The sequence below is a fragment of the Pithys albifrons genome, chromosome 19 (assembly GCF_047495875.1).
Source record: "Pithys albifrons albifrons isolate INPA30051 chromosome 19, PitAlb_v1, whole genome shotgun sequence".
Lineage (NCBI taxonomy): Eukaryota > Metazoa > Chordata > Aves > Passeriformes > Thamnophilidae > Pithys > Pithys albifrons.
This window is the reverse complement of record NC_092476.1, coordinates 202,684-215,045: the sequence shown is the minus strand read 5'-3', so window position 1 is coordinate 215,045 and position 12,362 is coordinate 202,684. Positions and strand designations below refer to the sequence as shown.

The following is a 12,362-nucleotide window of genomic DNA, read 5'->3' as shown; positions in this document are numbered from 1 at the left end:
CACTTTTTTAACTTAAAATGTGTCTCACGGGTTCCCTAGGGAAACTGAGGGCTGCTGCACTACACCAGCACAGCAGGGAGGATTCCAGCTGCCAATCCTGGGTGCCCAGAGAGCTCATTCACAAAATCCCACTGCTGCCACTCCTGCCTTACTCCTCATTCTCAGAGGAGCAGCAGCAGCGTTCTCCCCTCCATCCATCCTGGTCAGGGAGGCACACCCACACCTTGCCATTAATATCTAATTATAGATGACAGCCACAGCCTCAGGGACCTCTGGAAGAGCTGCTGCTCCTGCACCAAAGCAAAAGTACAACTGGGATCCTCATGGAGGAACTTCACAACTGCTCCCCTCCTCATGTTTCTGGAGAAGGGGACACCGGTAACTCTGCCCCTTAAACACAGAATGAGGAGTCTCACTCTGCCCTTCCCACGGTGCCATAAACAGAGTTTTCAAGGGGAAGGAAATATTTCTTGTTTCCTATCTCACTGTCATTTTTTTTAAATTACCAGATTCTGCAGCATTCAATGGATTACTATTCACAAACACGTACCTGCTCCTCCGGCAGAACAAATGGAGTAATTTCTGTTTCTGCTTGAGCCTTCAGCATGCAGACAAAAACATTTTTTATTCATCAGTGGTAAAAGGCTACAGCCATTTGACTTTAAACACAGACATGCTTCTGGGCTCTCTTCCAGGAAGCCTGTGTCACCCAGGCTTTAGATCGATATGTTTGTCTGCAAAGTCACCCTTTTGATCTGTAATTTTTCATTTTGACACAAGAAATGCCTTTTGGTCAAACTTCAGCAGTCCATTAAATTCCAGGCATAATGGAAATGGGAATCACATTGCTGTAGCCATGCGAAGATTTCCACAGCTTGGGGTTTATTTACTCATGGGTTAATTTACTCTGCCACGTATTTGGGTCTCAGACAATACTGCAAGTGCTGCTCTCCTGCCTCCCTGAGCTTGCTGCCTCCTCCCCAGGTGGTTGGTGCTCTCACCAGGGATTGCAGCCTTCTAAAAACTTTGTGCATTTAGTTGCCCATTCTGCAGGAAACATAATCTCAGTTTTGTACTGCAGACACTGAGCATCCTCCCAGCCTGGCCCCGTTTTTCAGTGTGTGCAAAGGGGGTCCTGGGCACTGGGACAGCCCCACGCTGAGAGTGGGGGCTCTGCCCGGCTCATGGCCCAGTCGGCTCTGCCTGGTCACCCCTGGCACACCACGCTCTGTTTGCACAACTCAGCACAGCCCTTTGCTTTCCAAGTTCAAGGTTTCAGGGCTTGGATGGCTGGGCCTTTTCCCTCTCTCTCTCTCTTTTTTTTTTTTTTTAAGGGTGTCAGCCACCCCATGGAAGGATAACCCCCAAAGACAAGAGGGGTGGGAAAACTATCCAAAACCTTATTAATAAGAGAAGCAGGGCTGCCCAGCCTGTGGGACAATCCTCCTGCCTGGCTCCACACAGCAAGGTCCAAGCAAAGCTTTCGAGTGATCTCACTGCTATTTCTGACCAGACACAGCTCCTGTGTTCCCAGCACGCTGGTTTTTGGTTGCTGGAGTTTGAACCCAGGGAGGATGTGACAGACACTCAGAAGAGTTGCAAAGCACTGAAAATGTTATTGTAGTCCAAACAAAGAACATTATGCTTTTAGTTACCATTCACATCTTACCTTCCAAAAGCAAACATTTTCAGTCAAGCTCTCAAAAATACATAAAAAACATAATTCAGAAATACTGCTGTATTAATCAACCCATTTTTACACTTACTTTAAAGCAGTCATGAAAAAGTCTGGATTCTGAATAACTGGTTTGTCAAGCCAGAAACAATGGAGAATTCTGTACCTAAATATGGCCAAGATTTTCAGCAGTAACACATCTCTTAAGTACATTAATTGTAATGTGTTTTTACTGGGTAATTAAAAGGGGCCTCATTTTAATTCTCATTTCATAGAGGTGTTATATTCAGAGGAAGGCTGCTCAGTATTTTCTGGAATAAAGTCAAAGATCTTAAAGCAACTCAAAAGGGCCATGTAAAAATTTTTATGTTTTTAGTCAGGACTTGTGTCCAAAACAAACACCTCTCCCTCACCCACCAGAATCCCCAACTCAAAGCCATCAGGAGCACAGTTATGATCAGATCATAAGCAACTTGATTAAAGTTCATTGGCACTTCAGGACTCAAGCTATTAAATTAAAGCCAAAAATCCAGTTTATTGCCTGGGTAAGAAGAGGGGGGCAGGAATCTGGGAAGTGAGTGAACATGTGATCTGCCTTAACACAACCCTGCCTTGGAGACAACAGGATGGTTCACACAGAACTGTGTGTTCCTGGACAGAAAGGATCCAGGCAGGTGAGCTTGTTCCAGGAGGGAAAATGCACAACAGCACTCCTGGGACAAGTCTCTCTGGTGGGCCCCTCCCCAGGAGCTGAGCACAGTGCCTGGGAAGGACCTTCCTCACAGACAGCTGGGAGCTAAAAGCAAATATTCCAGTTCTGCAGAGACTGAAGTTAGGCAGCTAGTTGGCTGCCTGGATGTGTTATGGCCACAGAGAACAGCAATGTCAGAGCTTTCTTGAAATACCTGGTTCTGAGTCCCGGGCTTGTGGCACACGTTTGGGCAGGACTCAGCTGCTTGAGTTTATGTGATGGGACTGCTTCAGGGAGGACCTCGATTTCACAACTGCTCTCCACCAGAAACAAACCCACAAAATTCTGAAATGCTCAGTGAAAGCTGTAAGATGGCCTTTGAATAATTAGAAACATTTTGATTTGATGTTCTGATGTGAGATACTACAGAATAAAAACAAACAAAAAAAAGGCAAAATAAGGTGTTTCAAAGCTGGAACTTGGATCCTACAGAGGTGACAGGATTTTGACAGCACTGCATTTTTAAAGTAAAACAGTGTGTACATTTCCCTAAACAAGTTTTAAACTGCATTTCCTGCTTTTATAACAAAACATACTACAGCTTGTTTTGTGGCTTGTTAATAACATACTGTACAACCGTTTTGTACAGACCTCCCCAAACGCCTTACAGTGCAGTCCCTACTGAGAAAGGCAAACAGCCTCCTGCCCAGTCAGGCCCAGGCTGAGCGTGGCACATGAAACAGCAAACCCAGCTTTTTCTCGAGCATCAAAGGAAACAACTAGTTCTTTGAAAGAGGCTCCCCCACTCTTCCCAGATATCTGGCTATTGTGATTTTGCAAAGCAATGACTCTATTATTTTCCATATTTTAAGCTGTCTGGAAGCAGCAATAACCAAAATGATGTTGTACAGAGCCAGCAGAAATACCCTTGCAACGTGTGAAGCTGCTCAGAGTGGTGTTTTAAGAACCAAACAATGACGGTGTAAAATGATACAACTTCACTGAAAGGGTGGCAAAGCACCTGGAACAGGCTGCAGTGGGGGAAGTGGTGGAATCACCATCCCTGAAAGTGTTAAGAAGTCATGGATGTGGCACTTGAGGACATGGTTTAGTGGTGAACATGCAGTCCTGGGTTAACGGCGGGACTCGGTGGTCTTCGAGGGCCAATCTTAACAATTCTTTCGTTCTAACTGCACTAACCTTTCCATCGCTGCTCCAGGGTTCGACCTCATCTGCCATTGAAGGAACGTGACAAGTACCCAGCGCCTACGGAGAAAGTACCAGCGAGAGGGATTCCTCACATCCCCGCATCACCTCGGCGCAAGCAGCTTTGTTTGAGCTGCATTAGGGACAACAGCGGCAAAACACAGACAAGTGTCTCCTTCACGCTTTTGTGGTTTCTGTGCCCCCCAAGCGATGCCCCACCTCGTTGCCCGGTGCCTGCGCTGATGCCACTCGTGCTCCCCACGACACGTGGTGACTGCGACCACCCTACCAGATCCACGGTGGGAACCCGCGGGGTGGGGATTGCGGCGCCAGCACCCCGGGAGTGCAGAGGGGCCCCGGGGACTGCTAATCTCGGACAGAGACAGCAAAAATGAGCCGCAAACGAGGCGGCGTCCGCGGCCTCCCCGCGGCGGGGCTGCCAGCGCACCGCGCTGCCTCGGCAGGCACGGACGGGGTTCGAACCCGCGATCTTCGGTTTACGAGACCGACGCCTTACCACTTGGCCACCGCGCCCGACGGGCTGGCTGCACCCCCGCGCCGCCAGTGGAAGGCAGCGAGCGGCGCGGCCGCCGCCGGGGCCGGACGGGGCGTCCCGGGGCGCTGCCGGCGGCGGGACGGGGCGGGATGGATGGATAGATGGATGGGCGGATGGATGAATGGATAGACGAACGGGCAGATAGATGAATGGATACGGGTGGACTGACGGACGGATGGACGGACGGAGCGGCCGCGCCGTGCGGGGGAGAGGCCGTGGGGCCGCCCCGCAGTGGCTCCCGTGGGCGCGGAGCGGGGCGCCGGGAACGGGCGGTGCCGGCGCCGCCCGCGACGGGAGGGCAGGAGCGGCGGGCGGGCTGTGCCCTCGCCGTCTGCCCGGTCCGTGCCCCGTCTCCCCGCAGCGGGACTCCTCGGAAAAACTCCCTCCCGCTGCCGCCACCCTCGCAGTGTCCCCAGTGTCCCCGAGCTCCGACACCGCGAAATTACCGGGAAAGGTTCGCTTTCCTCTCCTCCGGTGCCTCTCGCGGTGCGTCGCTGCAGGAAGGCGGAGGTGCCTCAGGAAACAAACAGTGTGAGAACAACACTGCCGAGCTCACACCACCAGCCCTGGAGCTCGGCAGTGTCCAGGATCTGCTCCCGGTTTGGGGGACCGGGAGGATCCCCCCAGGGCAGGAGCTGAGCGGGATCGGGCACAGCCCCTCCCAGGGCCGGGACACGGGGGATGGTGGGGACTGTCACGGAGCCTCCCGTCTCTTCCCTACGAGCCAAGCAGCAGCGTTTCCCCTGCTTCCCTTGGGACAGCATCAGGCAATGCAATACGCTTTGTTTCAGGAAGTGTTTCCTGATATTCGAACTGACTTTTCACGTTTTATTTCAATCCCATTCTCTTCTGTTTACATAGTCAAATCATAATAGCATAAATCATAAATACAATACTGCGTTATTAATATTTCCTCCTTTGGGTTTCCAGCTACCAAATATTTAGTCTTATGGCTAACGCTTGGTTAAAACCCAAGAAATGAATCAGCGCTCAGTTTTATCACCACTAGCTGAGGGAAGGATTTGAAGGTTGTGGTTTTGAACCATTATTTAGCTTTGCATTGAAATTTTCATCCCAGTTTCTGGTTTTCAACCAACGGTGGGCAGCAGAAAGCAATCTTTTAGCTTACATATTCCTTCTGAAAAACACAAATGAAACCAACTAACCAACCAAAGAGAAAAAACAAATCCAGGCAGAGTTAGAACCTACTACCAACCTGACATAATAGAATCTCTATTTTTGCTTTATGCTATGAATCTGTAACCAGGCCCCACTCTCTATCGAATCAGACCTGAGTTACACAACCATTATTACAGGAATGCATCCTGTGTTTGCAGTGTTCTCCCTGCTCAAATAAACCAGCCACGTGAGGTCTGAGCAGCTCATTCCAAAGAGGAAAAGTTGCTTTCCTCAGGGTCCCATTATAAGGTGTTCATACAAATATTGTACTGAATCTACCCCAAACCTGTGTCTGCTGCTAAGGTTTACATTTTTGAGGCTACAGTTGGTTGGGAACTCAGTATCCCAGCTACATCCAGAGCCCAAAATCAGCAGGATGGAATAAGCTCTTGGGGTTGCAGAAGTCACAGCTGTTTTTCAGCCATATCCTGCCCCCTCCATGGCCCTGGACTTTGCATTTTGGGTGGTGGGTGTTTGACCATGTTCCTCTGCACAGGGCAGCCCCAGCAGTGCTCCTCCTGCCCCCCCAGCTCTGCTGCACCCACTGCCCAGCCCTGCTGCTCCCTGGCATGGGCACACTGCAGGGGGTGCTCCAGGGCTGCACCTTAAATCCACTTACACAGTATTTCCATGAATGAAAGCAAAGTCTGCTGTTGCTGCTCTTCAGTCCACACTTGGATCCAAGAGGCCAAAGGACAGGCTTGGGCAGGTGGTGTTTCTCTGTCATATGGGACAAGTGCTCAGGCAGACCAGAGGATTTCTGAGGGCCTGAGAGCAGGCCTGTCTGGTGACCATTCAGGTTTCAAATAAAAGCCTAAGCACATTAAGAAAAGCCACAGAGTGGCAAGCGAGACAAGTGTTTCACAAAATACAACCAGTGCAACAGGGAGAGAAGACAGCGAGTGCAGCCTTTCAGCAGCTCAGTTCCATTTCCCTCAGTTAGTGCCACAGCCCAGCTCCTCTGTTTCTTCAGAAACAGTCTGTACTCTGAGTCATAACCTCTATGTTACACACTATTGCCTCAAAATACAAACTGCCTCGTCAGTCAGTGAGCCAAGGCACAAAGATCTCGGTGTGAGGGAAATGAGCACCATGCCAGAGGACATGTCCACATAATTATCATTGCAAAGCTGTTTTAAAAATCACCATTAACCCAAAGAGTCATGGTTATATATCTGGGACAGTCTTCAATTTCCTAGTCATCTTTTTTGCATCCAAAAAGCAGTTGGCTCTAAGGACAAATTTCATCCAAGTTATGCAAGCTAGGAGAGTCCTGGCTGCATTGCATGGGTCAAAAGACATTCAGAGTGGAGTGACACATGCCAGATCCCTGTCTGCCATCTGAGATTCAGGGTAATGCTGAAATGGGCCATCAAGAACAGAGAGCAAAGGAAAGCACTGAAGTCATGGCTTTGAGACTGCTATGCTGAACAAAAGGTGTCAGACAACATGAGGAGATCAGAACCTGCTGCCAGACTACAGGAGTTGGACATTGTGCTCACATGAGATGTATTTCCTCTTTGTAACAGCTCTCCTTGTCACTGTGCAAATTCTCAGGAGTCTGAACTCCTGCAACCTATTTCCTACTTGGCTACTGCCTCATTTAACCTGTCTGCCCTCAAACCCTCGTCCCCTCTTCCCTTCTCCCAGAATGTAAGAGCAAGACAACAATCACCTCCCAGGAGTTTTGAGCCTTAATTCCTGGCTGTGAAATGACCCAAGAGTCGCTGCTCTCCACAGCCCAGTAAAAACACCGTAACTTGTTTTCGACACTATTACAGACTCTGTAATAGACAGTGTTGATGATTCCTATCCCCAGAGTAACAGGTGATTTGCTTTCCCACTGTGTCTTCCTTGCATACCAGTGTGTAACTGCTCTGGAATTAGGTCAGCAGCACCTCCTGTTAGCCTGAGGTGCTGAGATTTGGGAACCAAACCGCTCCATGTCTCTCTGCTGAAGTAGTTTAGCATACACAGTAGGGAGTTTTCTTTGAGCCTGCAGTTATGAATCTGAATATCCAACATCTCATTGCTGGGAGGAATCTGGGAACAGGAAAGCCAAAGAAGATAACACACAGGTAGGTTGCTCCATGGATTATTCATACACTTTCTTTGCTCTGATTCCCCAAGTATCTGTGCCCACTGTGAGAAAAGCTGCCCCACAGCCACATGTGGTGATGGTGTGAAAGAGATATACCAGGTTTAGAGACTTCTGACAGCCAAATGAAAGTTGTTTGGTACACTATGATCACTTGAAGATCATCAAAATGTTTTATAAGGAAAAAATTTGCCCTGCAAGGCTTGAACTGATCAGTGAAGTCTTTTCAAAATTCCCTTTCCCCTTCTCCTTTGCTCCAAGCCCAGCTGGAGGCAGAGATCTTACCACCTTAGACTGCACTTTGTATTTTAAATAATACGCCACAGGCCCAGTTCCCTGGCCTTACCCTTTCACCATCTTTCACCCAGCAGAAAAATGGTCACATTTTTTTACATCAAGGGCATGAATGACACCTGATGAAGCAGCAGCCTGGGGGTGGGAGCAGCAGATTTCCAGGAGCCAAACTTCAAACCCAGGAAACCCGCTGTGGAAACACATCCCTGAGCCACCTGCAGCTGCATTGTGGGCTTTGTTGCTATTCCCAGGCCAACCTTGATGGTTTCCTCCGACATGATGCCTGGCAGGTGGGACAGGGCAGGAGCTGCACAGGGCTGCTTGAGGAGAGGCTTCAGCCCTGGAGTATCCCCAACATGCAACAAAAAGGCCCTGTTTTTCCCATGTAAGAAGATGACTCAAAACAGGAGATTAAGAAAGAACAAATTACCTCATAATGTTGGTCGAGTGAGGCCTGTCCGGTGTGTCCTCCAGCAACCCGCCTCACGTAGAGCCTGTTCCACCGGGGACAGGGATGTGCTGCGTCCTGGCCTGAGCCCTCACCAGGCTCAGGGGCTCTTCTGGTCTCCCCACATGGCACCAGTGACAGACATAGCCCAAGGTGTCCCAGCACCAACCTCACAGACAACTCCTGCTGTCCTGCTCCCAGGAGGGCCCCTCCAGGCACACCCGGGCACCTCAACCTCTCCCAGAACAGGCTATGGCACAGTTTTCCCTCATGCTTCTCCTGGCACAGGTGGTTTCAATTTACCCATGGACCTCCCCTCCAGCACACGCCCTGGGGTGGTCACTGCTGGCCATGTGAGGTCAGAGCAGATTCCCCCAGGACAGGGCTGCAGGCTGTGCCCTCCCCACAACAGCTCACTGCTCAAGGCAGGAGTCACAGCCCATGCTCATCCACCCCACGGGTCAGTAAATACCATATTAAAAAGGTGGCTCCAAACCCTGCCAGCACCTCACGGCTGGAGCCCCCATCACTTGAGAAGGGGCTGGTGAGTGGGGACTGATAAATTACCAGGTGTGAGAGAGGGAACAATCTGAGGATCTCACCAGATGAGGGGGTCAGCACCCCAGAAATGAAACCACCAGCTCCAGAAGAGGCTGGTGGGAGGGAAGGTCACTTCTAGGACCAGGTCCCTTGCTGCCAGAGTGACAGATGTACAGTCTCACAACACATCTGTTGAGCTCCCCAAATGGTGCAGGACAGTGCTGTGCTACAAACCCCAAAGGAAGGAGTTTATTCAGCATTTGCCAAAATGTGAAAAGTGAGACACCCAAATTCTCAAGTCTTACAGATCCAGGGTCTGTCCTTGGGGAACAGAAGCCAGGGAGGGAACACAAGGGATAATCTAAAGCATTTTAGGCACTCTAAGAGGGTGAGAATTGGTAATGCTATTTCTTTTTCCATTTCAATGGGCAAAGTAAATCACTTGTCCGATCCCACAAAAATAATCCCAGAACTGAAGTTAACCTGAAATGGGCAATGTGTTCAAATGAGGTTTTGGTCTTGTGTCCATTTCACCATAAAAAGAAGCAAATTGGCTTTAATGGAAATAAAGACTGTAATTGCCAAGTCACGACCATAACATTTAGTTAAGTGTTTTATTACTTTGAATTAACTGAAGCCAACAAGTGGATAGAATTGGTCTCATAACGATTCTAGAACAATAAATCTGCGGAGTGTGTGTAACATTGTCTTACAAAAGAGACCAGCCATCTGACACAACATTTCTGAAAGAAGACAAAGAACTGCTAATTATGTTAAATTTCATTTGCTACGTAATTTAAACCATGATCTAGTGCTTCTAAAAAAACCTGTACAAAATGAGTAATTTTTACATCTCAGAGGCACATGAATACAAATCTGATCTATTTTATATATACACATGTACATTACAAGAAACCAGATGATCAAACAAGAGAAGTGTATATAAAAAGTGCCCAAAACAGACGATAAAATGTGAAAATAAAATGTATCCTCACAACAGAGAAGTAAAAGGCACAAGTACTAAAATATGTAACCATGCAAAACACGTGGGTAGTCTGTGCAACAAAGAAAAACAAATGGCTCTCACAACCGATTTTACAGTAACTCTCAAAATGTCTCAGTATTTAAACACACATCAGTGCAACATTTACTGCCCTGTAGCAGGTTTACAAGATATGACGTTCTTGGTTCCCGTTCTGGAGTCCTTTCTCCAAAGCCAGAATAGTTTAGGTATGAAGAAGGTATTATAATAGGGCTGACATTGGGTAGTGTAAGATTCCTGTGTGGAAGAGTAACTGCAGCCCTCCTGCCCCCTGAGTGTCACCGAGAACAGTCACCTGCCCCTCGATGGGGCACAGCAGCTCTGAGGGGTTTGCCAGGCTCAGTGTCACTGCTGAGAACAGGGATGATGCTCAGATGTCACAGCTGCACCACTAACAGCACCTGCACCAACCAGAAATACATATTCTAGGGGCAGGTGGCCAAACTATGCCACAGAGGCCCATGTCTGTTATTGTGTGTTTTCAGTAGGTTTAAAGTTTGAGTGAAAAGTAATCTCTCTAATTGTATGTTTGAACAGGTACTACTCTTGCAGTTGAACAAAACCTCCAGGCTTAAGGCAGTAAACTGAAACTCCAGCACTGTCAGCTGGCTCCACACTGTGGCAAACCCTGGTACCGTGGCCCTGGCTGCAAGTATTTCTGTCTTCATGAGCTGCTGCTGTTCCCTACGAGATGTGCTTGCCAGGCTCAGCTGCAGGGCTGTGCCTCTCAGAGGGTGTAGGTAACCAGGCAAAACCTGCATCACATCCCAGTGAGCCCATCCCTGCACCACCTTCAGACTTACTCACCCTACCTGCTTCATACCATGAGAATCAGCTACAACATTCTGTCACATATATGGGACACAACCAGTTCTCCTGAACACACAAAAAGCAAGAACAGGACTGGCCTGGTATAAAGACAGGACTGAAATTCTTACCTCAGTAGCTAAAGCCCTGCTGAAGCCAAGAATGTTGAATTTGCCCCTCCCATCTGCTCAAAGTGCTGCCCCCCCAAGCCACACAGACACTCTGAGAGTGGTTGGGGACAAGACCAAGAAAGCAAATGTCAACATCAAAAACACTGGGGAAGAATCCCAGAAAGAAAAAACTCTCTTGCACATCAGAGCAACTCTCAGTGCATTATGCAGGACGACAAGATTCAGACCCAACACCTACTGCAGTCCTTTTCAAACTCTAAAGGTACATGCAGAGCTTCATTAAATAGAAACCCACACATACTTCAGCAGCAAACTGCTCCCAGGATCAGTATTTTGAATTCAAAAATACTGAGGAAAACCCCCCTGGGGATGATGTAAAGGAACAAAAAGTCAGCAACTGTGGAACTGTGTCCTTGAAAACCAGCTGTGTTACATCACCTGTCCTGACTTCTTGACAATGTTTCTTGAGAAACAAATGACTTGACAAGAAGTGAGCATTGCTACTTGCACCAGGAACTGCTCAGTTAAAGTTTGAGTCAAGTTTTCACTTAAATTAATGTAAGCCAAGCCACTGATTTGGCAAGTGTTTGATCAGCTGCTACTTCCTTCCTTCCTTGGAAAAAATCCCTCAGACCACACCATATAGTATTTGTTTTAAGAGAAACCCACTGTGGATTCACTGCCATCAAAGAAGGAAAAAAAGTATTCTTTTATTTGTAAATTCTGCTTCTCAGACTCATCACAGGTCACCAGCACTACTAAGCAGAGACTGCTGAGCAGTGCCTGGTGTAGCAGCCCAGTGTGTGTTTATGTATCAGCTTCCAATCCCTCATTTACAAACCAGATTAGGGAGCCTAAACACTGCAGGTCTAGATCCTCTCTGGAGAGCAATGCAGTTCTACCAAAGTAAATGGAGCATTGCTGCACTCAGACAGCAAAATATTTGTTGATACACATATCTTTGAGAATTAATAATGCTGTGTTCAACTCCCTACAGAGCTGGCTGAGAAACATCTGAATTTCTCCCAAAGACCATGAAAGGAAAGTTGGCAGCAAAAGGGCACTGGATGGGGTGTTTTTTTGAGACTTGCTACAAATTTGCATATTAAAAAATTCCTTAAAAATGGGTGGGACGGTTACAGTTTGTCACTGTTGCACTTCAAAATAAGATAAAATCTTAAACAGTTGGAGTCTTTAGTAGAAGTTATTAAAAAGCTGAAAATTCTTTTGATTTCAAAGCAGTTTTGAATATGCATTGCTCTGAAATCAAAACCAGGCAGCAGCTGAAGACTGAATTCTGGAGGGAAGCAGCCAATACCAGGAAAATCTTGAGAGACTACATTTCAGGTACTCTTAAGTGCAAGTTTTGAAAGAGGTAATTTTCTGCAGACCTTTGTGTGTGGGGCTACCACAGCCAAGGGCAGCTTCCAGCCAAAAGCCAGTCATTTTTTTCACTGCACAGAAATACCTGCAGTGGTTTGCAACTGGTTTGACCACAGTATCACTTTCCTTTTCAGAATGGAAGTTGAATGAACTGAGGAACAGACCAAGATACAGAACCTGGGATGATTGTGTTTGCATCCCCAAAGGTTAAATTAGAAGCACGAGTCTGACACAAGAATGTTTGTTGCATTTGTGTATTGCTAGAGCAGTAGTGATACCACATTTCTGTGTTTGAAGTTATTTATCCAGGGA

The 12,362-nt window shown here is 47.8% G+C and overlaps 1 long non-coding RNA gene and 1 other non-coding gene across 3 annotated transcripts in view; both read right to left on the bottom strand.

Moving 5' to 3' along the window:
• LOC139680590 (uncharacterized) overlaps positions 1-4,843 on the bottom strand; it is a 29,659-nt gene extending 24,816 nt beyond the window's left edge. Inside the window, exons 1-2 of one of the 2 annotated variants that reach the window (XR_011699379.1) lie at positions 4,575-4,843; positions 3,567-3,632 (exon numbers count right to left, since the gene is read on the bottom strand). This is a non-coding gene — a long non-coding RNA (uncharacterized lncRNA). The remainder of the gene's footprint in view (positions 1-3,566; positions 3,633-4,574) is intronic. The other variant, XR_011699378.1, reaches the window with a different exon arrangement.
• Positions 4,035-4,106, bottom strand: TRNAT-CGU (transfer RNA threonine (anticodon CGU)). Its single transcript has one exon. It is a non-coding gene; the product is annotated as a tRNA-Thr (tRNA).
• Positions 4,844-12,362: the final 7,519 nt, after the last annotated feature.